We start from the raw sequence: 24,332 nt of genomic DNA on the forward strand, positions 1-24,332 counted from the left end.
GATTCCCCATTCGTCTCTGCTCTACTTACACACTTTCCTTACTGCGTCACGTGCCTGCAACGTCACCAGGTGGTATCCAGCCTCGTGGTGTGCAGTGATGTTAATGTAATGGTTAGAGTTGTAAAACTACCATAGGCTACAGAAGACAAGTAAGCGTAGACTACGGTAGCTTTGCTAGCGGCTTTGGTCAGTTAAGATCGTAACCTCGTTACCTGTATGTTAGGTGTATTGCCTACCCATCGGGCTTTACGCCATTCCTATCGCTTTGTCTGCGTATGCCATCAATGTTTTACTAGATTCCCCCAGAAACTGGAAGCGGTCAACCGTCTAGAAACTGAGTGAGGATATACGAGTTCGCCAAGAAAAAAGGGACTCCGTGTTATACTGAACGTGATATTTATGAGCTATTTGAAAGTTGTTATTTTTTAACGTTATGGCGACACTCGAGCGGGGTGACGTGATGTCAAGCGGCGCTTTAGTGATCAGTGCTGCGTTGTCAGTAGTCAGTTTGAAGCTTGTTGTGAATACAGTTCTGGAGAATACCTTTTTCAATCAAACGAACAGTGTTTATTGTTAAAACTTTTTTTATATAAATCGTTTGAAACGTTAAATGAAATCACGATAAATATCCAGAGATAACTAATTCTGCAAAAAGTGTTGTGTAGAAATTGATCACTAAATTTAGAGCAACAGGTTCAGTCGCTAACGCAAAAGGTAACCGTGTAAAGAATGTTTATTCGCCAGAAAATACTGAACGTGTTCACGAGAGTATGCTAACAAGTCCACGGGAATCAATTAGACATATATCCTCTCATCTCAACATCAAACAAACGTCATGCCGAAATAAGTGAAGCTGTTACATATTCGAGCATACAAAGTAAGAGTGATGCAAGCATTAAAACCTACTACTGCGAGTGGTTACTCACCCATGTCACTGATGGTTATCTGCATCCAGATCATTACTTGCCCCCAAGTCCTTACTTCAGCTCATACAAGCACGGTTCCTCCTTAGCGGGTCCGTGAACTCTCAAATCACACGCTATTGATCAACAGACAGTCCCAGTGAACTCTCTAAGGTGCCTCTGCATGATTTCAAAGGAGACGTTTGACGTGTAGTTTCAGGTCAACGGATTGTAGGCCCCATTTTCTTGAACACCACCGTGAACCCTCAAGTGATGTAACGGAATTGTTGCAACCATTCATAGCGCAGCTAACGCGGGAACAACGTGAGTACGAGCCTTTCCAGCAAGGTGGTGCTACGGAGCATACTTCACGGTTTTCAATGTCAGACGTCCACGAAACTATCGGCGAAGAACGTACGGTTTCCAGAGATTTATGGCCTCCCAGATCGCCCGAAACATCTACCTCGATTTTTACTTGTAGGGTAATTTAAAGGGTAAAGCAGTAAGAACCCGCGTGCTATGGAACGGCTGAAAACAAACACTCGCATTGCGATTGCGGAAATCACATAAAGCGAATTGGCAAAAGTTCGTATAAACATGTTGAGACGTGCTGAGTTGTGTATCGAAGTTTATGGTGAACATTTTCAGCACCTCCTGTGAACTACTGACCTACTAAATGTTAATTACTTGTTTTTCATAATGATAACTTACTACTCTGTATACCATATTTACAATAAAAGAGTAAATTTTATGTATGTTGTTTATAAAACATGGGACCTCGTTTTTTGGTCACACTGTATGAAGGGACACGTAAGGTACAGAACATTGTTATTCTACATAGTTATTCTCCTGTCCGCTACTTAAAAAGAAACAGTATTTATAACAAAATTGAAATTGTCAATATACAAATCAGGTTTTATTCGAAAACTATTTATTTGTAACATGAAACAAAGGGTCGTTGTAGCAAAAATAAAAACTACGCAGATTTATCATACAGTGTTACAACACGCAACTTCCTAGAAAGAAGGTAAAATTTAAAAAAAGAAACAAACAAACGCAAAGCTAAACCGTATCAAACATCGCTTCAGTACACCGTCGATATTATATAAAACATACGCCTGTTATTCACAAACAACTGTCGCACTTACCAACAATAACAGGGAACTCTTGCCTCTCATCATGATGAAAGAACGTTCTCTTGAGTACAAAAAACCACAATAACAATACAGGTCTTTTATGTCTGTGCATATAAACTTTACTTGCATTAAAGTTAATTGGCCGGCCGCGGTGGCCGAGCGGTTCTAGGCGCTTCAGTCCGGAACCGCGCTGCTGCTGCGGTCGCAGGTTCGAATCCTGTCTCGGGCATGGATGTGTGTGATGTTCTTAGGTTAGTTAGGTTTAATTAGTTCTAAGTCTAGGGGACTGATGACCTCAGATGTTAAGTCCCATAGTGCTTAGAGCCATTAGAACCATTTGAAAGTTAATTGCTTTGTTTACATAAAAACGCAGCAGTTATGCGTTCAACTAATTTCATCTGCTAATAAAATGTAATTTATGTTTTGTAAGAATATATAATGCACAATGGACTCACAGTGAGCGATGTGCTGTTCTAATTATGCGCAAAAGAAACGAACAAAGAAGTCGTCAGCAGCCAGTCTCTCTCTCTCTCTCTCTCTCTCTCTCGCCGGCCGGAGTGGCCGTGCGGTTCTAAGCGCTACAGTCTGGAACCGCGAGACCGCTACGGTCGCAGGTTCGAATCCTGCCTCGGGCATGGATGTGTGTGATGTCGTTAGGTTAGTTAGGTTTAAGTAGTTCTAAGTTCTAGGGGACTGATGACCTCAGAAGTTGAGTCCCATAGTGCTCAGAGTCATTTGAACCATTTGAACCATCTCTCTCTCACTCACAAACACACAAACACACACACACACACACACACACACACACACACACACACACACACACACATCCATTTATGTCTCTTTCTTACCGTAGCTTAATACTATCGGTAATCCTACCATTTACCACGTCATTTATGCGTTGTACCAAAAACGAACGAACCGTAGTTTTGGTAAAGAACAACTCTAGCTATGGCAGCTCACCGTATACCTAATTTAGACGTGCTTGGTAGTGCGATCAAAATTCAAGCATTTACTATGGACAGTATCGGTAATCCTCATTTTATGCTAACAGTGAAAACGGTCACCCTGCGCAGGAGGCTGTGTTACTGAAGCAAAGCTACTGTAATTTAATATAAAACGCTGACATGTACTCTGAATTAAAAAAAAAAAAAAAAACTTTGTGGAGTTTGTGTAAATGAACACCTGCGCATGTGCGCATGTACGGTTGAAGCTGCAAATGGCAACAATAAACACGTTTGGGGAACCGCGATTTTAATCTTCAACAAACTCAGTTCATTACTTATTTATGCCACAACACGATAAACCAAACGCACGCGGTTGTTCCGGGTTCTGCAACGCCGCAGACCTAACGCGTATTAGCGGAGTAAGTCTGCGAGCGGATCCTCAGTACTGTGCAGACATTGCACGTTTACCACGAACATTCAGCTAGCCCACACGAGCTGCGTCAGTGCTTTGCAGCAGCGCAGTGAACGTTAAACACGTCATTTGGTTGTACCGGAGCAGGAGCCGCTCTTGTCGATAACCAACAGAGACAGAGACCCTGTTCCTGTCTGCCGGACGTTCGATACACGCGGCTTCCTTTCTCTACTCAACCGGTGTCACTCACAGGCGAACACTGGAGGCCTGTTCTGTTAGTCACATTGCCACGGGAATATCCGCTGCAAACGTGTAAGCTGTTCGTAAGGTCTTTGTGTGGCATCAACGTCGTTGCCAATGCATCCGATTTTCTACTCAGGTTTGTGTCAGGTAGCGAAATGACGCAATAGTCGAATGAAATTTTTGGATATCTCTACAAAAACCCATAACATCTGTTTCTAGACACCAAGATGCTGCCTAGTTCCGACTAATGCTTCATTCATCACTCAACTATCAAAACTAAGCGGCTAGTAAGTTTCTTCAATTTTATATTAGTATCACTAATAACCTAGAAAACACGAATTTCGACAATGCAAGACAATTTTGCTTCAGATCCGTTCGGCGTCCAAATTGCCTTATCATTCTTCTTTTCTAGGAAACACTTACGGGAAAGAAATTTAAGAACAAAATAAAAGGAAAAGGTAACAGTCCTGTGCGTGAGTAAGTGAGGTGCATGTTTACATTATAGTCGGCTCTTACAGTTTTATAAAAAAATGTTAAAATACTGATAGAAAATCCAACACGTTCTGAGATTCCACCATTTCATTCAACGCTGCAACACAGTGTACAAGTCGTTCCTCCTCGAAAATGAAGTCGATCTTCATCAGTAGTTGTTTGTTACTGGTTGGTTTCTGGGGGGAAGGGGGGGGGGTTGAAGGGACCAGACTACAAAGGCCATCGGTCCCGTAGTGAAAGGCTAAGTAAAAGGCTGTAGCTACCTGGTGGAACAATGTTAATAATCTGCAGTTATTACTGAAAGATCCACACACAACTCAAATATATCGTTGAAGGTAAAAGGACAATCGCAACTGAACCGAGATGTCTAATCAGTACACGTGGTTGTTTTTCCCAATAGGGCAAAAAAGAATCTGAGTTTTCGGTCGGGATTACTGCAGTGGACGAGATGTCGAGGATTTTTCTGGAGGTCAGCTGTTCAAGAGAAACAGTCTCATTTCGAAAGTGACGTTTTAACGTTACACGGCCTCCAGAAAATGCGAAATAATAACTTTGTCATGAACTACAATCGTTGATCGAATCCATGACAACATTTCTCAACGTTTACACTGTCCCCCCTCACTCCAACCATCTCCACCGTCGCTTTTAATACTTATTGTCTAAATATACTGAGTGAGCTTCGCCTAAGGAAACACGACTATTTCAAGAAATCAATTGTTTACTGTTATTTAGTCAGTCAGTAACAGGAAAAAACAAGAAACAGCCTGGCCCGAAAGGCAATCCAGCTGTCCCTTAGGCAAAGTGCATAATTTTACTGATGGTGCACTTCATTATATAAACGTCTCTCGGTTGAAAGGTAAATGGAAAGCGGGCTCATTTCAGTTCTGACAGAAAGTATCTCCGGAATGTCAACCAAGTTGAAATGAAACTCTGTCCTAAATGGAAGTGGCCTGAAACCGGAACGCAGGTGGCCTCATACCGAAAATGGATGACGAAAATGGAAGCCTCTTTTATGTTAACGGTAAACGGTAAAACGGCTTGCTCAGAAAAACACTGAACGTCCTCTGAAATCACATAAAAAAAGTTGCCTACTGCCGTAAAACCATTAAAGAGCTTCATGGAATGGAGATTTCGAGTGAAAACTGGTGGTTGAGTAAGAGCATGAGAGAATTTGTATCATTAACGGATCGCAGTGCAGTAGTCGTGTGCGTTATTTCATTCTGTCCGGCGCCATTTACTTTGATCGCCGGTCCACCTAGCGAAGAGAAATGGTCGCTAAGTTAGAGAGAGAAAAGGGAGGTACTGGCAGGCGACAGCGATTTCGGGCCATGTATAACAAAAATAAAAAAGTAAAAAAAGAACAAAAAAGCTCTCCAATCGTGAGGATGGCCTGAAAGCGGAGCGAAGGCGATTCGTCTGCTGCCATGCGCCTGGCCGTACAACGCGGCGCTGCAGCAGTCTATTATTTCCTGCAGTACGCGACGTTCATCAAAATTAAATGTGCCGTCGTCAACTGAACATAGTGTTCTGCAGACAGATGTTGTCAGAAGTGAGGCGTTTTGTCCATGAACAAGTCGCATCACCGGCAACTGCCACTACGACGAATAATTCGAACGTCGATAACTCTAATTTCTTGATAAGTCTAACTAGTATTCCTGTCTTTTGAGACAACCTCGTTAAGTCTAAGGAATCTTGTGTGTTTAGGTACAATCGATAAATCGAAGCGTTTATTATGACATATCGCACACAACCCTGTGTAATTCGAAGCCAGCGGCTTTCTAACATCGGTGAATTGAATGTTTCGTTAGTTGTTTTGTGACACTTCCGTTTTCTCAGAAATGAATAGCACACTACAGTGCATAAAAGATGAGCATCCAGGAACGTTACGGGCGCTGGGCGTGGAAGTCGGACATCAAAATAATGTGAGCAATCAAAAGCACACCGTCATCAGTGACAGCATGACAAGAAACGAGTATCGTTTACGGAAAGAATCTGTTGAGGAGGAAACTTGTTTGGGGGGCGTAAATTAACTTTACTACTAACGAGTGCACGACACTGTTGTTTTTCACACTGACATGGTGTTTGCCGTGAGAGAGGAGAAAAATTTAAGGAACCTATCGCAAAAACTTAAAGCTGTTCCTAAACTTAATATGTATAAGTTTATGAGTAAAAAGTCGGTGATCACATCGAAAGAGTTTTCTGTGTGTGCTTGTTACTGAACATGCATATAGGCTTGCTGTCAAAACGAATCAGAAGTATAGGATACTCTCAACATTGCTTCACGCGTAAAGTTTGGTCGCGCGTAATTGCTTGTGTGCAAATTAGGTACTCTATATGTTACTACAGATCTTTTTCTGGTTGAAGTATGTGTGGAGTTGTCACAATGTTTGAAGGCAGTTACATCACTTAGAGATATCTTCGGTTCTTCTCCCTACCAAGAGTGATATTAATGTATTTTATGTAACTAATCGACAGTTTCCATGACCATAAAAATCCTTAAACAAACCTAATGATATTCCAGAATAAATATGCATCGTACATAACATTTTTCAAATTACATTTAGTAATGCGCCTTCATCCGCGATGGCACAATACTTCCACAAAACCGCGACATTTTGCAGAGGATCATAAATATGGCGAAAATTACATTATCATTCAAAATACACTCCTGGAAATTGAAATAAGAACACCGTGAATTCATTGTCCCAGGAAGGGGAAACTTTATTGACACATTCCTGGAGTCAGATACATCACATGATCACTCTGACAGATCCACAGGCACATAGAAACAGGCAACTGAGCATGCACAATGTCGGCACTAGTACAGTGTATATCCACCTTTCGCATCAATGCAGGCTGCTATTCTCCCATGGAGACGATCGTAGAGATGCTGGATGTAGTCCTGTGGAACGGCTTGCCATGCCATTTCCACCTGGCGCCTCAGTTGGACCAGCGTTCGTGCTGGACGTGCAGACCGCGTGAGACGACGCTTCATCCAGTCCCAAACATGCTCAATGGGGGACAGATCCGGAGATCTTGCTGGCCAGGGTAGTTGACTTACACCTTCTAGAGCACGTTGGGTGGCACGGGATACATGCGGACGTGCATTGTCCTGTTGGAACAGCAAGTTCCCTTGCCGGTCTAGGAATGGTAGAACGATGGGTTCGATGACGGTTTGGATGTACCGTGCACTATTCAGTGTCCCCTCAACGATCACCAGTGGTGTACGGCCAGTGTGGGAGATCGCTCCCCACACCATGATGCCGGGTGTTGGCCCTGTGTGCCTCGGTCGTATGCAGTCCTGATTGTGGCGCTCACCTGCACGGCGCCAAACACGCATACGACCATCATTGGCACCAAGGTAGAAGCGACTCTCATCGCTGAAGACGACACGTCTCCATTCGTCCCTCCATTCACGCCTGTCGCGACACCACTGGAGGCGGGCTGCACGATGTTGGGGCGTGAGTGGAAGACGGCCTAACGGTGTGCGGGACCGTAGCCCAGCTTCATGGAGACGGTTGCGAATGGTCCTCGCCGATACCCCAGGAGCAACAGTGTCGCTAATTTGCTGGGAAGTGGCGGTGCGGCCCCCTACGGCACTGCGTAGGATCCTACGGTCTTGGCGTGCATCCGTGCGTCGCTGCGGTCCGGTCCCAGGTCGACGGGCATGTGCACCTTCCGCCGACCACTGGCGACAACATCGATGTACTGTGGAGACCTCACGCCCCACGTGTTGAGCAATTCGGCGGTACATCCACCCGGCCTCCCGCATGCCCACTATACGCCCTCGCTCAAAGTCCGTCAACTGCACATACGGTTCACGTCCACGCTGTCGCGGCATGCTACCAGTGTTAAAGACTGCGATGGAGCTCCGTATGCCACGGCAAACTGGCTGACACTGACGGCGGCGGTGCACCAATGCTGCGCAGCTAGCGCCATTCGACGGCCAACACCGCGGTTCCTGGTGTGTCCGCTGTGCCGTGCGTGTGATCATTGCTTGTACAGCCCTCTCGCAGTGTCCGGAGCAAGTATGGTGGGTCTGACACACCGGTGTCAATGTGTTCTTTTTTCCATTTCCAGGAGTGTAAATAGCAGACAAATTGTGTGTTTTAAATTTTGATTTTCTCGCCTCATGATTGCGCGGTTTTCACGTGGCCCGAACGTCGGTGATTGGGGTACTTGAATTTTCAAAACTCTGACACAGTGTAGCAGTCCGATAAGACATCGTTTATATAGGATATAACAGGTGCCAAAAATATCAAGATAGTTGCTAAGTTTGTAACTGTTTACGGGCCAGTTCCGCGTAACCGACTGATTTATTCCCAGTGGAAACCGAGATCAAGTGAACAATACCTACCAGTTTCTTCATGCACAGAATCTTGTTCAAATATTTTAATGATCTTTGCTCTGTTGAAGATAAGGCTGTTGAGTAAATCACTGTACGGTACGTTTAATACTGTGTTATTTGCGGTTGCGAGGACGTAATAGTTGAAGATTTCCAGTTAAAAAACGGGGTTATATGCAATAAGTAACAGAACTGGAGAGTCGAAACCGGATGGCTGTTGGTGAAAGCACTTATCTATCGTCAGTGAAAACTGTGGAAACACTGTCTTTATTCCAATTCTGGAAATAAGCTAGTTTCTGCCACGTACGCTTCAGTTGCTTCCAGCAAGCAGGTGTATTCTGTGGGACTAAAAAGTTGACCACATAACCTCATCCTGTTGGTATAGTATATAGTTTCACATTTCATACGCCTGCAAGAAATTCACAAAATACATTCAGGTATATTTATCACAATACTTCCTGGTGTGGAATAAGATTTTTTTCTTTTTTTGCTGTGTGTCACGCATTGCAGAAATGATAAGAAAATAGTAAATGCCGTCTGATTAAGAGGGATAAGATAGATGTATGGAACACGCTGTAGAGGTCAACAAAATTCTGACTAACATTTGACAGAGGGCCTTGAACTGCAAGAAAAACTTATTTTCTTCGCCTTTCCGGACACATAGTTATCAGTAATGCTCATGGGAACTTACATCATGGCAGAAGGTGATAATAAAACACCCATAACAACGTTTCGCCACAAATGTGGGTAAGGTCTGGTGGCAGGAGTCAGTTGAAAGCCGTTGCTTTTGGGGTGATGCGAACGTCCAAACACAAACATAAATGGAGGCATTTCACGTGTTATGTTCCTTCTGTGTGGAATAAAAGACCCGAGGACAAAATCAGATGACATTCATCGTCAAGAAAGAAAAGAATCGTTTCCTATACGAAGTTGTTCGTACTTAACACTATTTGCAAAGGACAATAAATCCAATCATTTTCACCGTTATCGTTACTAACTCAATAGAAGTAAATGTAATATGATGGCACCCATCATTACTCTTCCTGGAGTGTCAGCACTACAAAATAAGTAAGTAAATTGTTTGCACCGATTTCTTCGCCCTAACGCAGCAGTTGCCAGTAACGCTTCCTCGTGTTGCGGTGGACTTGTCGTACCAGTTCATAACCTGCACTATGATCCCGTACTTTTGTTTCTGAAGTACGTTTTCTTGCTATTTTAAAGAGCATATTAATTTACGCATATGGCTTCAGAAGTGTGCATGTACAAATAATGTGTTTCAACTGCAAGTTAATGGCCGGCGTCTGCGCCCCTGAATGATACGCTAGCCCGCTATACGTTGTGAAACAACTTGACCCGTGGCCTTTACAGTGAAATCGCAGCTCTCCGCTGTCGTGAAGTGCTACATGCTTAAGAGCGCCGCAGTTTCGCGCCCGTAAGCCTTGTGGAACATGAGTCACCCTTTCCACTCCCTCAAGTTACATATAGCTCCGCAGGTGACTAGAAGGGCCCATTCCAGGGTCAGGACTCACACGAAACTACGCCAAGTGACGAAACTAACAACCAGAGCGTGCCAAACATTGTCGTTTAAATGATTGTAAGGATTTGTACATTTTGTGACATTGGTTTTACAGCCCCTAGGCACTGATTCAGTTTATGATTCTGTGCCTACTTTTCCGTCCCTTACTGCGAGGTACATCCTCAGGCACTACAATATAGTAATTGCGAAACGGTCGATTTCTGATATCATCCGACCGCTGCGAAACACCAAGGAGACGCGCCGACGAATGCTGTGGAACTTCTACAGTAGATAATTCGATGACGACCACTTTGGCCTAAGGAAAGAGACGCAGTCCTGACTATGCAACTGATAAAAGAAATAAGGTTTAAGAAAAATCAATATACGTTCCCAAACTGTTACAAGCGATCGAAAATATAAAATGATGCAAGATGTTCGAAAGTCTTACGAAGAAACGTGTAAACTGTAGGGAAGGACTGGTAGTGAGTATGTACAAGAACCGAGAGGGAACAATAAGAATGGAAGAAAGAAGAACAGAAGTGCTCGGATTAAAAAGGGTGTAAGACAGGGGTGTAGTCTCTCGCCCCAGCTGTTCAATGCATATATCGAATAAGCAATGACGGAAATACAACAACAGTTAAGCACTTCGAGTAAAGTTCAGGTTGAAAGAACATCGATGGTAAGATTCACTGATTACAGTGAAAGTGGAGAAGGATCGCAGGGGCTGTTAAATGGAATGCACAGTCAAGCGGACACAGACGATGCATTCAGAGTAAACGGATGAAAGGTGAAACTGAAGAGAAGATGCAGAAATGAAATGAGTGATAATTTTGATATCAAAATTGGTGAACATGAAGTAGATAAAGCGAGCTATATTGGAAGCAAAATGATACACCACAGAGAGTATAGGAAAGACATAAAATGCAGATTGTCACAGGTGTAGAGAGCATTCCCGATCAAAGAAGTCGACTAGTGTCATACATCGAAATTAATGTGAGGAAGAAATTTCTGGGAATGTACGTTTGGAGCACAACATTGTATGGAAGTGGATGATGGCCTTCGGGAGAATTGGAAAATAAGAGAATGGAAGCATTTGAGATGAGGTGCTGTAAAAGTATAGTGAAAACTAAATGAACTGATAAAAAATGAGGGGGTTCTCCACAGAGCCTATGACGAGATAAACATGTGGAAAACATTGAAAAGACGAAGGACAGGATGATAGGACACTTGTTAAGATATCAGAAAATAACTCCACGGTACTTTAGGGAGCTGTAGATTGTAAAACTTACCTCAACGCGGAGATCGGAACGCGCCCAACAAAACATTGCGGACGTTAGCTGCAAAAATTCAGAATGCAGAATGGAAAAAAAAAGACATAAGAGTTGGCAATGTGTGTTTTATTTAGCACTAAGGCTCACAAATTGTCGAATTTCATTGCTCCTCCTCTTCTGTCAAAGCTTGTTTTTTGTTTTCGTTTTATATGGTACCTCTGTATACACTAGCACAGAAAAATTCAACTTTGATAGACATTTAGCATCAGAGGAGCGATGAAAATTCCGGCCCAACCATGCCTTGTGCTCACTGTCTTGAGCATCCTCTGTAGTCCAGTCCCGCCTTTACCCCATCCGATTTTCATCTATTTCCAAACCTTAAAGAACACTTCATAGGGATTCACCTTGATAGCGATGAAGTGGTGCAAGTCAGACATTCTATAGCGAGGGTATCAACAAACTAGTTTCTCGTCGGGAGAAATGTGGGTGTGGCTAAGATGACGTAGTTGAGAAATAAATATGTAGACGTCAATACTAAAGATGTAGAATGTTAATAAAGTTCGTTTTATTTAGAAAGATTTCCAACTTTTCACATTAAAAAATTCGGATTCATTACTTTTCAACATGCCCTTGTATTTGTCAGAAGATCTGAGCGTGGAGCTTCGAACTGGCGTTCACTTATATTAGGCGTGGAGGCACACGATTAATGAAAGATCTTGCACTAGGACCGATGCGCACTTGTATACAAAACGTGACACAACAGGGTAGGTTCCTCATGGCGTTAGAGTCTCTTACATTGTTTTCCAGAAGGCAGTTTAATTTTGAACTGTTTCGGGCTCCCACCTGTAAATGCCGATGAGATTTAGTCTCTCTCTTGCCCCCTGTCTTGAGTTATTCTGGACAACTGGACTCCTACACTGCGTCAGAAGAATGGGCGACACAGTTTCCTCCATTGATGGCTTTCCTGTCACCATGCTTAAGCAGACCCTTTCCCCTCCCTGCTATCCTCCCTCCTCTGAGCATGCACACAAGAGCTACAACAGTACGACCACCTGCTTAATAGCGTGTTGCCAAAGGCCATCGGGCTTGGCTAGCACGGTCGAGCTTGGCTAGCACTTGGAAGTGACCGTCCGGATCTGCTGCGCGCCATTGGCAAGCGGGAGGCACTCAGCCCTTGTGAGGACAATCAAGGAGCTACTTGATTGAGAAGTAGCATCTCTGGTCACGAAAACTGACGACGGCCGGGAGAGCGGAATGCTGACCACGTGCCCCACCATATTCACCCACATCCAGCGACGCGTATCGGCTGAGAATTACGCAGTGGTCGGTCGGTACCGTTGGGCCTTCCGAGGCCTGTTCAGACAGAGAGGAGTTCATAGCTCGCTGTTCTACCTTTCGAACGCAGTACGATCCTGCGTAGCTTGGATTCGACAATACACGAGTAGGTTTCCGGAGGTATGCAGCACCAGAGGTCTACGCACAGCTCACGCTGTTCTGTTACCCTATTTATGGGCCGGTGGTTTGCGGGTGCGCCGAACTGGCGCCCAGTAAGTCCCAAACGAGTTACCTCGGGTTCAAATCAGTTGACTTTTGTGGCCCATACTTCTTGCTTTCCAATTCACTGTAGCAACATTACGGTAACATCCTGGTGGCTGAGCCACTGCCGAAGGGAAAGATATCAAGCATGAAAGGATGCATCTATTCCACAGTAAAGTTGAAGTACTGCAGGTACCATGCAAGCCCAGATAAATGGCTCCCATAGCATAATACTGCCCCACTGACTTGTCTTCGTGGTGCAGTGGATGCTTCGTGCTACCATTCGCCGGTATGACAGCGTATCCGGCCTCGACCATCGATCTGGTGTAACGAGAAATGTGATTCATTCGATCAGGTCATACCATTCTACTGACACATGGCCCAACCATACGATCAGGTGACATGTTTCCATTGATCCACAGACCGATGATCGAATGAGGTGACGTGTTTTCATTGACCCACTGTCCAATGATCTGATCAGGAAACACATTTATATGGGTCCATGGTTTCTATCTCGATGATCCGGTGCCCACTACCTTCGTAACTGACGTTGTCGTTGAGTCGACATGGCAATACGTAGCGGTCGTCTGCTGTGGAAACCATATCCAACAAACTGCTCCGAAGTGTGTGGAATGAAACACTTGTGCATGCACCAGCACTACAGTTTTCGTCAGATCTGTCACACATCGCCACCTGTCTTGCATTAGAGGGTGGGCAAGCCTCTGAACCCGTGTTCTGTGATAATCCAAATGGTTCAAATGGCTCTGAGTTCTACGGGACTTAACATCTGAGGTCATTAGCCCCTAGAACTTAGAACTACTTAAACCTAACTAACCTAAGGACATCACACACACCTACGCCCGAAGCAAGATTGGAACCTACGACCGTAGCGGCCGCGTGGTTCCAGACTGAAGTGCCTAAAACCGCTCGACCACAGCGGCTGGCTGTGATAATCCATGGACGTCCAAAATTTCGACCCCAATTAGTTGTTTCACCGTCATTCAGTCACCTTCCATAGGTGCTCACGACAGCTGTACGTTATTTATCTCCACCGTGTCGCGTACCCGCAAAGCTACCACGCGACATTCACTCTCTCTGTGGACAGTGGTCATCATGTTTATACATTTTATTTTGGATATGGATCATGACATCGAAATTAATTGCACACACAGTTCCGTTCTGTTTGTTAACTTACAAAATGAAGTACTCAGCAGGGTGGTCAAGAGACCACTTTCGGTAAAAAGTAATGAAGTTTCATCAAAGGGATTCATACACAAGAATAGTTTCTTAATACGGATTAGCGCTTTGCGAACTATAAGTTGCACCACATGGGCTGACTACAATGACTGTCACAGAAATGATCAATTAGCTGTGAAGACGTACACTGCTAATCGGTCTTGAAGCTTATACGTTCCAGGGGTGAAGCACGCAGTGGTTATCGGCTACCCTAGAGCAGATACCTATTTAGTTCATAGAGTTTACGAACTTGGGCATATTCGCTTCATACTGCTATGATGAAGTTGCAGGGACTGAAGACGAATACCACCAACTGTCCTCTAATAATTGCAGTCGCAGTTACCTTCACATTCTCATCGTAAATAGCCCGTACGTGATTTTATCACTTTCCGACACGCGGACAAGATTATCAGAATTGAATTAGAATCTTCATTAAATCAAGGACATCAGAAACTGTTATATAATTTGAATAGGAAGCAATTTTCAGCGACGGACTGGTTAAGGCGGTGGTAACTTTTGCGCATTGTTTAATCTTTCTTTCCTGTGTTAGCGACGCCTGTGGGTCCACTTCTGAGCGCGGAGAGACGGAACACTATTGAGCGGAAATGACAAAATACGAGATGGCGTTCTCAGGTTACGCTAATGGGTAAACAAATCTGGTGAGGGGGCTCCCAGCAGCACACGAGGGGGTAATTAAGCAGACGAAGCAGTCTGCCCATTTCACTGAAAGTCTATCTCTACGTAGCATTTTCTGTGCAGGATGCTAATGGACTTTCCACAGCTAATGAAAGAAAAATAGGAGTGGTTTTTAGTGAAACAGCATTGTCATTTTAAAAGTTTATGACACCTTTAATTCAAATATCAGGCATTAAACTATTTCCGTAAATAGCTTTCTTTGCCACAAGCAGCAGCATCTGCCACTATCACTTTTCTTTCAAGGATAATCTTTTTTGTACGTATTCCCAAAACCTGTATGCAAATGGTTGCACTGTGAAGGAGTTTAAAATTACAATGTATTTTTAGAACATGTTGTGCAAAACGCCTAAGCTGCAAAACGAGAGAAATGAGAAAACAACTAAAATCGTCGTAGTTTCCTTCTGTCACTCACCGGCCAACGCCGAAAAATATGTGTATAGTTTTACTGGAAGTGAACCAAATAGTTCTTTACACACCCGCTTGCACACTGTTGCGATACATGGCTGGTTCTAGCATTTGGATAAGGAATCCCCTGTAGTACCTACGTAATTGTAATTTTATATCTGATAAATCACCGTGCACTTCTGTTGTTGTCGTCCGTTCGGTGACGTGCCGTTTGGACCCGCCACTTTCTCTGCTGCCTTGAACAGCCGCTAGTGGCTTCTGCAGGCCCGGACATGCAGCGGGCTGTTGCTGCAACGCCTGCAGTGTAACCTGTGTTAAACGAGGCTCTTTAACATCACACTCCGTAAACTCACTGAAGAACGCGGTGTTAACTATGAAGCCTTTCGTGACGGAGTGCCTGGATAAAACGTTGCCTATAAAGCAGTCACATCAAATTCGAATGAAATCCCAAGCTTTCCATGTCCACCCCGGGATCTATCCCCGACAGGACTTTTTTTCGAATTTGACGCGGCAAGTTTACCGAGTACTTTCTGTCCATTACTTCACGTCGTATTCGACAGCATCATCAGAGTTCATTAGCTTAGGTACCATGTACTGGCTCGTTTGTGAAGAAGAAAGCAAGACTGGGTGAGGATCCGTCGAGCATAGATAGTAACATCGTTACATTCCCCCTGTCTTTTATAGTAAAAAAACGTATAATTATATTAAGATCACAATTTTGGCGATTTGAAAGAAGACATATGCCAATCGAATTACCGTAAAAGAAAGTACACCGCTATTGCGTAATCAGGCCAACAAGTAGAACAAATCTTACAAGAAATATTACAACACCATCGGTAAATTACTATCTGCAAAGAGTGTGTTTTCTTCTTCTCTTCTGGCATCGTAGCCAAAGTGTACGCTATGCGCCCTTGACCAACTGCAGGAAGAAGAGGCCTTGAGAAACAGAATGAACTCTGCTTAACTCCACGAGCACATCCCCAGTGTTTGAACTGAAAGTAGCTCGTAATTTAATCGCAATACCCGCAGACCTCCACACGTTTTGCAATGTGATCCAATTCATATCTTTTAATTCAGCATCTTACACCATATTTCGTCAATTATCTCGAGTCTTTCTAAGAAGATAGTACTTTGGGAGTTAATTTGACAAGATTATGGCGCCTTACGCAAATATTCAGCCAATATGATCTCCATTTATGGGAATTTAGATCTGTCTATTTCGTGGAAGAAACTAATATTTTGACTGTCCAAACGTGTTTGTACAATCATCACTGCTCATTTTTGTTCAGTTCTTATTCTCTGGAAATATTAGGTTTTCTTTACCTTCATAGTATTAAAAAGCTTGTCATAGTTTTTTTTCTGGTTCTGGTCTTCATTTGCATGCCCATTTGTGGCAGAAATACGAAAAGGAACGAGGTTGATGTTTTTAACGAACATCATTCGGAAATTAAAACGTCGATCTCCAAAAAACATTTTATGCTGCAAGAGTACTTAAACCAAACGATCATTATTTTCAGTACCACTACTCGATTCAGAATAGTGGTCGGATTCGCCTTGGATTTCCTTACTGAAGTGCAATCTATAGATATATAGAACAATAGAATGTTAATTAATAGGCTGCCAGTATGGTGGTACACATGGAATGATCACTGCTGGTTTCTTTTTTTTTCTTTTTAGTAAATTGACTTCACATTCTCAAAAACAGACTTTAAATATTTGATTTTCTGTGCTTGTCGAAATGAACAAGCGATGTCCGAAAGTGAACAAATTATAGATGTTACCACATCAGGAGTGTAGATGAGACGGAAGTAGATGCTGAGTCGTTGAGGACGAAAAACACGAGAAGTGACAACAGTAAAAAAACGCCTGCGGTCAGTTTAATTCAGGCCTTTGCATGAAAGCTACAAATTCCACATTGCATTACATGTAAGCATTGCCTTACTTAAGAGTAATATTGCTATGCGCCTACATACTATGCTGGGTAATTGATTTCTCATTCGCGAGGATACTAGATACTTTCAGACGTTGATACATTCCCAGTTCCTCAACAAGTTAACATTGTAGTCTAGGAATGACTATCACAAGATTATTAATACAACTTGAAATACTGTGTATATTCACAGAGCCAATCTCTTATTTTTACGTAATAATATAAGCGTACGCACTTAAGGAAAACGAAACACTTCGTACACGAAAGCAGAGAAATTTTACGCCAGTCAGTGGCAACTAGTTTACATTTAATGAAAAAGCATCATAAATGCCTTAGTACGTAAATAACAGCTCCCGTCTTCCACATTTCACCGTAGTCCACAGAAACAACGGATCCTCGTGAATACTTAATTTGTATTGAAGTAGTTACATTACTGCGATGTTGTATGGTTTTCGACGGCACTACTGGAGTGGCCTATGGCAGAGGTAATAAGCAGAATACTTCCTGAATTCACACGAATCTCAGGTTGTTTTAATTTGGATCTCTAATAAATTGTGTAATCAGGAGAAAAATGAAAATCCCAATGAATATATTGACATACTGTCGAAATATAAAATCATAGATTCTTATCAGCTTTATTTCTGAATGTAGTAATTACTAATTCTGCTCCACAACCCATAACCATCGACACGACCAACAATTATACACAAATAACAAAATCAGTAAAGCTACTCTACAAGTCGAATTCCAGGCGAGACAACTACTCACTTTCAGCTAGCAGTCATTCTGCTGCCTATACTGCAGCAGTATTGACACTCGGATTTTATTTCGTGCTAAACTGAATTACTAACATGTGTATCTTGGATATCAACTGACGTAAGTATATAGCGACGAGAGCCTTGTGGAGATGGGATAATTGAAATAAAAACTGCAAGGAAATAAAGCGATTCGGTGGAAATGGCAAACAGTAACTTGAATTCAATAAGGAAAATCATGTACATTTCACGTTGGTGGGCACCGAACACTTGTTACTACTGATCTCTTCAGTGGAAAGATTGATAGAGATAACAAATAATCTTTATGACACCGGCGCTCAGAGAGCGCGAGCTACAGGATCTAGCGAGATAGTGTCGGTTTCAAAAATGGTTCAAATGGCTCTGAGCACTATGGAACTTAACATCTATGGTCATCAGTCCCCTAGAACTTAGAACTACTTAAACCTAACTAACCTAAGGACATCACACAACACCCAGTCATCACGTGGCAGAGAAAATCCCTGAGCCCGCCGGGAGTCGAACCCGGGAACCCGGGCGCTAGTGTCGGTTTCCCCAACCGTTGTGTCCTACTTCAAAATCAAACAGTGTTGTGCTTAATGTAGGTGGTTATGCGTCAGTCTCATACTATGGTTATGTCTTGCAGGTTCGGAAATGAATATTCGGTTGCGTTACCCTATGCAGGCGCATCCTTATTACACGAGCTTCATCAATAAAGCAGAGCCTAAGCTAACCATGAGCTCCAGCACCTACCGGTCATATCCAGGTTAGCACACAGCATGCTGGGATCGTTTTCCCCTTCTGTTCTCAGACGAAGCTACCGTTCGATTGTGCTTTGTACCCACACTCTCGATATAACAGTTGTACGTTCTCACTTAACCTGTGACGAAGTCACTGGTATTGCGTATCACATCCTATACGAAATCTAATTCCCCTTTTGTTTATATAGAACAACAGAACTTTTATTTCTGGGCTCATACGTAAATGTTGCGATAAAGCGCCTGAAGCTCCTCTTGACCATAATTCCTGCCACACTCTTGATTAAATCTGAGAAAGACGAGGGGATTTAAAAGCAAAATTGGAAGTTCATGGTCGACTTTCAAGTATTTTAAGCTGACATCTAATTATTATGAAGCCGTTCAGAGGAAACATTCTTTCCCCTGGAAAGGGCGGAGAAAGGAACTCTGAAGGCACAGAGACGTTAGGAATGCGGACTGGGCGCTCCGTGTCCTAGGCTTTGCGGTTCTCCATCCCCGCTGCCAACTTACGTAACGTCATACCGGTTTCGCTTGGTTATTCCGAGCGAGTTGTCTCGAGCACGCATATCCAGGAACCCGTTAGCTTTCTCGCATTTACAAAAGAACTCGAATTTCAAAGCCAAATTATCGTTGGCTGCTAGTGACGGAGTCGTAAATGAGTATGCTATGTGTAGCATTTTATTTTTGCAATTCATTTTCAGCAAATGTGAGCTACTTTGGAAGAACAACACAATAAGATGATAGCGTGTAACTACAAAAGGGATGATAGCTACAAACAGTACTTGGTACATTCCTTAAATGCCTTGCCACGATTTGCGCGGCTCCCCCCGTCGGAGGTTCGACTCCTTACTCGGGCGTGAGTGTGTGTGTGTTTTGTCTTTAGCGTAAGTTAAAGTTAGAGTAAGTGGTGTGTATGCCTAGGGACCGATGACCTCAGCAGTTTGGTCCCATAGTAACTTATCACAAATTTCCAATTTCTACATTCCTTAAACATCACGGACAACCAATAAGCACTATAACGTCGCCCATTTTCAGTTTAAAAATATCCTTTGGATGAACACTTTTGGCAAAACACCAAATCAACATTACTTTGGGAGACGGTTATAAATCCTTTGTTATGCGCTCCAGCCTGAAGGTAGTGGTGCTCTCACTTCGGAATAACAATAAATGGCCGATGGGAACAAACTGTCCTCTTCATTTGTTCTGGTAGGAGATCAATGAAAATTGCGCCTGTTGTAACAGAAGATATAAGGCGTTTTTATGACTACTTCATGGCAAAATTAAAGGCTTTTTTTCTCCTGCAGAATGAACAGCCTGTGGACTATTATTGTCTGAGACTATTGGAACGTCAAGAACGATAGATAGCTACTGTTACTTTATAATTCATCGTGTACTTCTCTGCACGACGAAAATGAAAAAAATTCCACATCTGCGCTGGACTCATTTCAAGGGAAAGAAGTGATCAAAAGTGGAGAGTCAACATACGTGAAAAGCTGAGCTATGGAAAATGAGGAATTCACATGCGATAGTTCTGTGACAAAAACGATATTTCTTACAAACGACTATGTAGAAAACACACTTAGTTTCGAGTAATGACACGTGATAAGATTTACCTCGAATAACTGCTTAAGGAGTACTAGTCGACGAGTTCGGGATACTCCAGTGACGTCCACGACGGGGAAAGAAACACTTGTCTGACGGTGAAGCTTTTTGGCTGAAATGAATCCACCACAATCTCGTCCACTTGAAGTTTTCAAAAACGGAAATTTCACACAACAATGCTCTTCGCTTTGAGCAGAATCCACAAATTATGACGCCAGTCAGCTGGTAACACAACTGGCGCCGTTCACTGGCACACTAGTGACGCAGGAGATGCGGCGGTCAGTGGCAGGCGGCCGCGTGCTCGGCTGGCGACAGTCCAGAGCGCGCGGCGGTGGCGTGCTGCTCCGGTCGACTGCCACCGCTCCCTGCGGGGTCACCAGGCGGACTAGCGGTCGCTCTACCAGGCGCGGCGCGGCGCCTCGGCAGCGCGCCGCCGCGGGCGCCACCTGCGAACGGCCGGCCAATGACAGCGTGCGCCCCGGTCACGTGGCCCAGCCCCGGCAAATGTCATAACAGCGGGCGTGGGACAGGCGAGCTCGCCGCTCTGCGCCTGACCGGCCGCTCAGGCTCTGGTGCTGACCTTTCGGCCCCTGCGTGCCGTTGATCTGCACCTCATCTCGGCTCTGTTGCTTGAGGAACAAGAATGTGGGATGCTGCTGGATACTATTTACAACCGGCGAAGGGCTTCAACATTTCCTTTTTCGATCTTGTTTATCCTGTTGGCAGCTACGAGTGACAATAACATCTTTACCCGTTTACTGACGAAGCTAGTTATTTGTCGGTCCACATCTGGCCCCTACGCAAGCACTTATTCGACTTGGCATTGACTGATAAGAGTTGCTGGATATCCTCCTGAGCGATATCGCGCCAAAACGAAGTAAGAGTCTACGGAATATCAGACCAGCTGTGTGGCTGGATTGAAGAGTTTTTAGCAAACAGAACACAGCATGTTGTTCTCAATGGAGAGACGTCTACAGACGTTAAAGTAACCTCTGGCGTGCCACAGGGGAGTGTTATGAGACCATGCCTTACCCAATATATATAAATGACCTATTAGATAGTGTCGGAAGTTCCAAACTAGCAATTACTTCTGTAAAATATCTGGGAGTATGCGTACGGAACGATTTGAAGTGGAATGATAATATAAAATTAATTGTTGGTAAGGCGGTTACCAGGTTGGGAGAGTCCTTAGAAAATGTAGTCCATCAACAAAGGAGGTGGCTTACAAAACATTCGTTCGACCTATACTTGAGTATTGCTCATCAGTGTGGGATCCGTACCAGGTCGGGCTGACAGAGGAGATAGGGAACATCCAAAGAAGAGCGGCGCGTTTCGTCACAGGGTTATTTGGTAAGCGTGATAGCGTTACAGAGATGTTTAGCAAACTCAAGTGGCAGACTCTGCAAGAGAGGCGCTCTGCATCGCGGTGTAGCTTGCTGTCCAGGTTTCGAGAGGGTGCGTTTCTGGATCAGGTATCTCCCGAGGAGATCACGAACGTAAAATTAGAGAGATTCGAGCGCGCACAGAGGCTTTCCGACAGTCGTTCTTCCCGCGAACCATACGCGACTGGAACAGGAAAGGGAGGTAATGACAGTGGAACGTAAAGTGTCCTCCGCCACACACCGTTGGGTGGGTTGCGGAGTATAAATGTAGATGTAGATGTAAGTATTTCTACTGGACTCTGTGACTTATTACGTTTTAAGATTCATTATTATGATCACTGGGGGAAGTGGCAACAAAACGACTATTCACGTTGGTGTGTAGAATATATGAGTCTGGCGATCGACCTGGAAAAAGCGTTCGACAGTATAAAATTGTGCAAGCTGTTCGAGATTCTGAAAAAAGTAGGGGTAAGCTATAGGGAGAGACGGGTCATATACAATATGTACAACAACCAAGAGGGAATAATAAGAGTGGACGATCAAGAACGAAGTGCTCGTATTAAGAAGAGTGTAAGACAAGGATGTAGCCTTTCGCCCCTACTCTTCAATCTGTACACAGAGCAAGCAATGATGGAAATAAAAGAAAGGTTCAGTAGTGGAATTAAAATACAAGGTGAAAGGATATCAATGATAGGATTCGCTGATGACATTGCTATCCTGAGTGAAAGTGAGGAAAAATTAAATGATCTGCTGAACGGAATGAACAGTCTAATGAGTACACAGTATGGTTTGAGAGTAAATCGGAGAAAGACGAAGGTATTGAGAAGTAGTAGAAATGAGAACAGCGAGAAACTTAACATCAGGATTGATGGTCACGAAGTCAATGAAGTTAAGGAATTCTGCTACCTAGGCAGTAAAATAACCAATGACGGACGGAGCAAGGAGGACATCAAAAGCAGACTCGCTATGGCAAAAAAGGCATTTCTGGCCAAGAGAAGTCTACTAATATCAAATACCGGCCTTAATTGGAGGAAGAAATTTCTGAGGATGTACGTCTGGAGTACAGCTTTGTATGGTAGTGAAACATGGACTGTGGGAAAACCGGTACAGAAGAGAATCGAAGCATTTGAGATATGGAGCTATAGACGAATGTTGAAAATTAGGTGGGCTGATAACGTAAGGAATGAGGAGGTTCTACGCAGAATCGGAGAGGAAAGGAATATGTGAAAAACACTGATAAGGAGAAGGGACAGGATGATAGGACATCTGCTAAGACATGAGGGAATGACTTCCATGGTACTAGACGGAGCTGTAGAGGGCAAAAACTGTAGAGGAAGACAGAGATTGGAACACGTCAAGCAAATAATTGAGGACGTAGGTTGCAAGTGCTCCTCTGAGATGAAGAGGTTAGCACAGGAAAGGAATTCGTGGCGGGCCGCATCAAACCAGTCAGTAGACTGATGACCAAAAAATTATGATTGTAACTAATCACTTTGTTTCTAATACTTGTTTATTTAAACACTGAAAGTAATTTCCTTGACTAAATAAAGATAATGATGACAAAAAAAGACGCACCACAAAGGAATTATCGGAATTGGACGGAAATCACCAAATGTGATGTAAATGTAGAGACAAACATATGCTTTGCAAAAAAAAAAAATTGGATGATTTATTAGACAGAGAGCTTCACATACTGACGAAGCGAGTTACTTGTCGGTCCACATCTGGCCCCTACGCAAGCAGTTATTCGACTTGGCAGTGATTGATACAGTTGCTGGATATCCTCCTGAGCGATATCGTACCAAATTCTGTCCAATTAGCACGTTACTTCGTCAAAATTCCGAGCTTGTTGGTGGGCCCTACCCATAATGCTCCAAAAGTTCCCAATTGGGGACAGATCCAGCAACCCTGCTGACCAAGGAAGCCTTTGGCAAAACCGAAGACAAGCGATAGGAACTCTCGCCGCCTATGAGCGGACATTAGCTTGCTGAAACGTAAGCCCAGGATGGTTTGCGACGGAAGACAACAAAACAGGCCGTACTGCTGTTCTTTAAGGGTGTTGCGGATGACAATCAAAGAGGTCCTGCTATGAAAAGAAACAGCACCCGAGACCATTACTTTTGGTGCGTTAATGTATTCGCATTTGCGAATATGGGCAACCATCAGCTGTATAATGGAATAACGACAATGAAAATTGGTGCCGGGCCTGGTCTCGAACCTGGATTTTCCCCTTATCACAAGCGGTCACCTTACCATTAGATTATTCGAGAAAGACTCAAGGCCACATCCAAACTTCCATTATGTAGACAACCATGTGTCTGGCCGGATTGCCTAATGTTACCCAGCTCGCCCTATTCGTCCACGAGACTCAGATTGCCATAGACACGGGTTGCCAGGTAGATGCCGTATTTCTTGACTTCCGCAAGGCGTTCGATACAGTTCCTCACAGTCGTTTAATGAACAAAGTAAGAGCATATAGACTATCAGACCAATTGCATGATTCGATTGGAGAGTTCCTAGATAACAGAAAGTAGCATGTCATTCTCAATGGAGAGAAGTCTTCCGAAGTAAGAGTGATTTGAGGTGTGCCGCAGGGGAGTGCCCAAGGACCGTTGCTATTCACAATATACATAAATGACCTTGTGGATAACATCTAAAGTCCACTGAGGCTTTTTGCGGATGATGCTGTGGTATATCGAGAGGTTGTAACAATGGAAAATTGTACTAAAATGCAGGAGGATCTGCAGCGA

General features: G+C 43.7%; 1 long non-coding RNA gene across 1 annotated transcript in view; it reads right to left on the bottom strand.

Moving 5' to 3' along the window:
* Nucleotides 1–20,572, bottom strand: part of LOC124789665 — a 712,930-nt gene extending 692,358 nt beyond the window's left edge. Inside the window, exon 1 of the long non-coding RNA XR_007016151.1 lies at nucleotides 20,212–20,572. This is a non-coding gene — a long non-coding RNA (uncharacterized LOC124789665). The remainder of the gene's footprint in view (nucleotides 1–20,211) is intronic.
* Between the last annotated feature and the right edge of the window lie 3,760 nt (nucleotides 20,573–24,332).

This window comes from Schistocerca piceifrons, chromosome 3 (assembly GCF_021461385.2).
Source record: "Schistocerca piceifrons isolate TAMUIC-IGC-003096 chromosome 3, iqSchPice1.1, whole genome shotgun sequence".
Lineage (NCBI taxonomy): Eukaryota > Metazoa > Arthropoda > Insecta > Orthoptera > Acrididae > Schistocerca > Schistocerca piceifrons.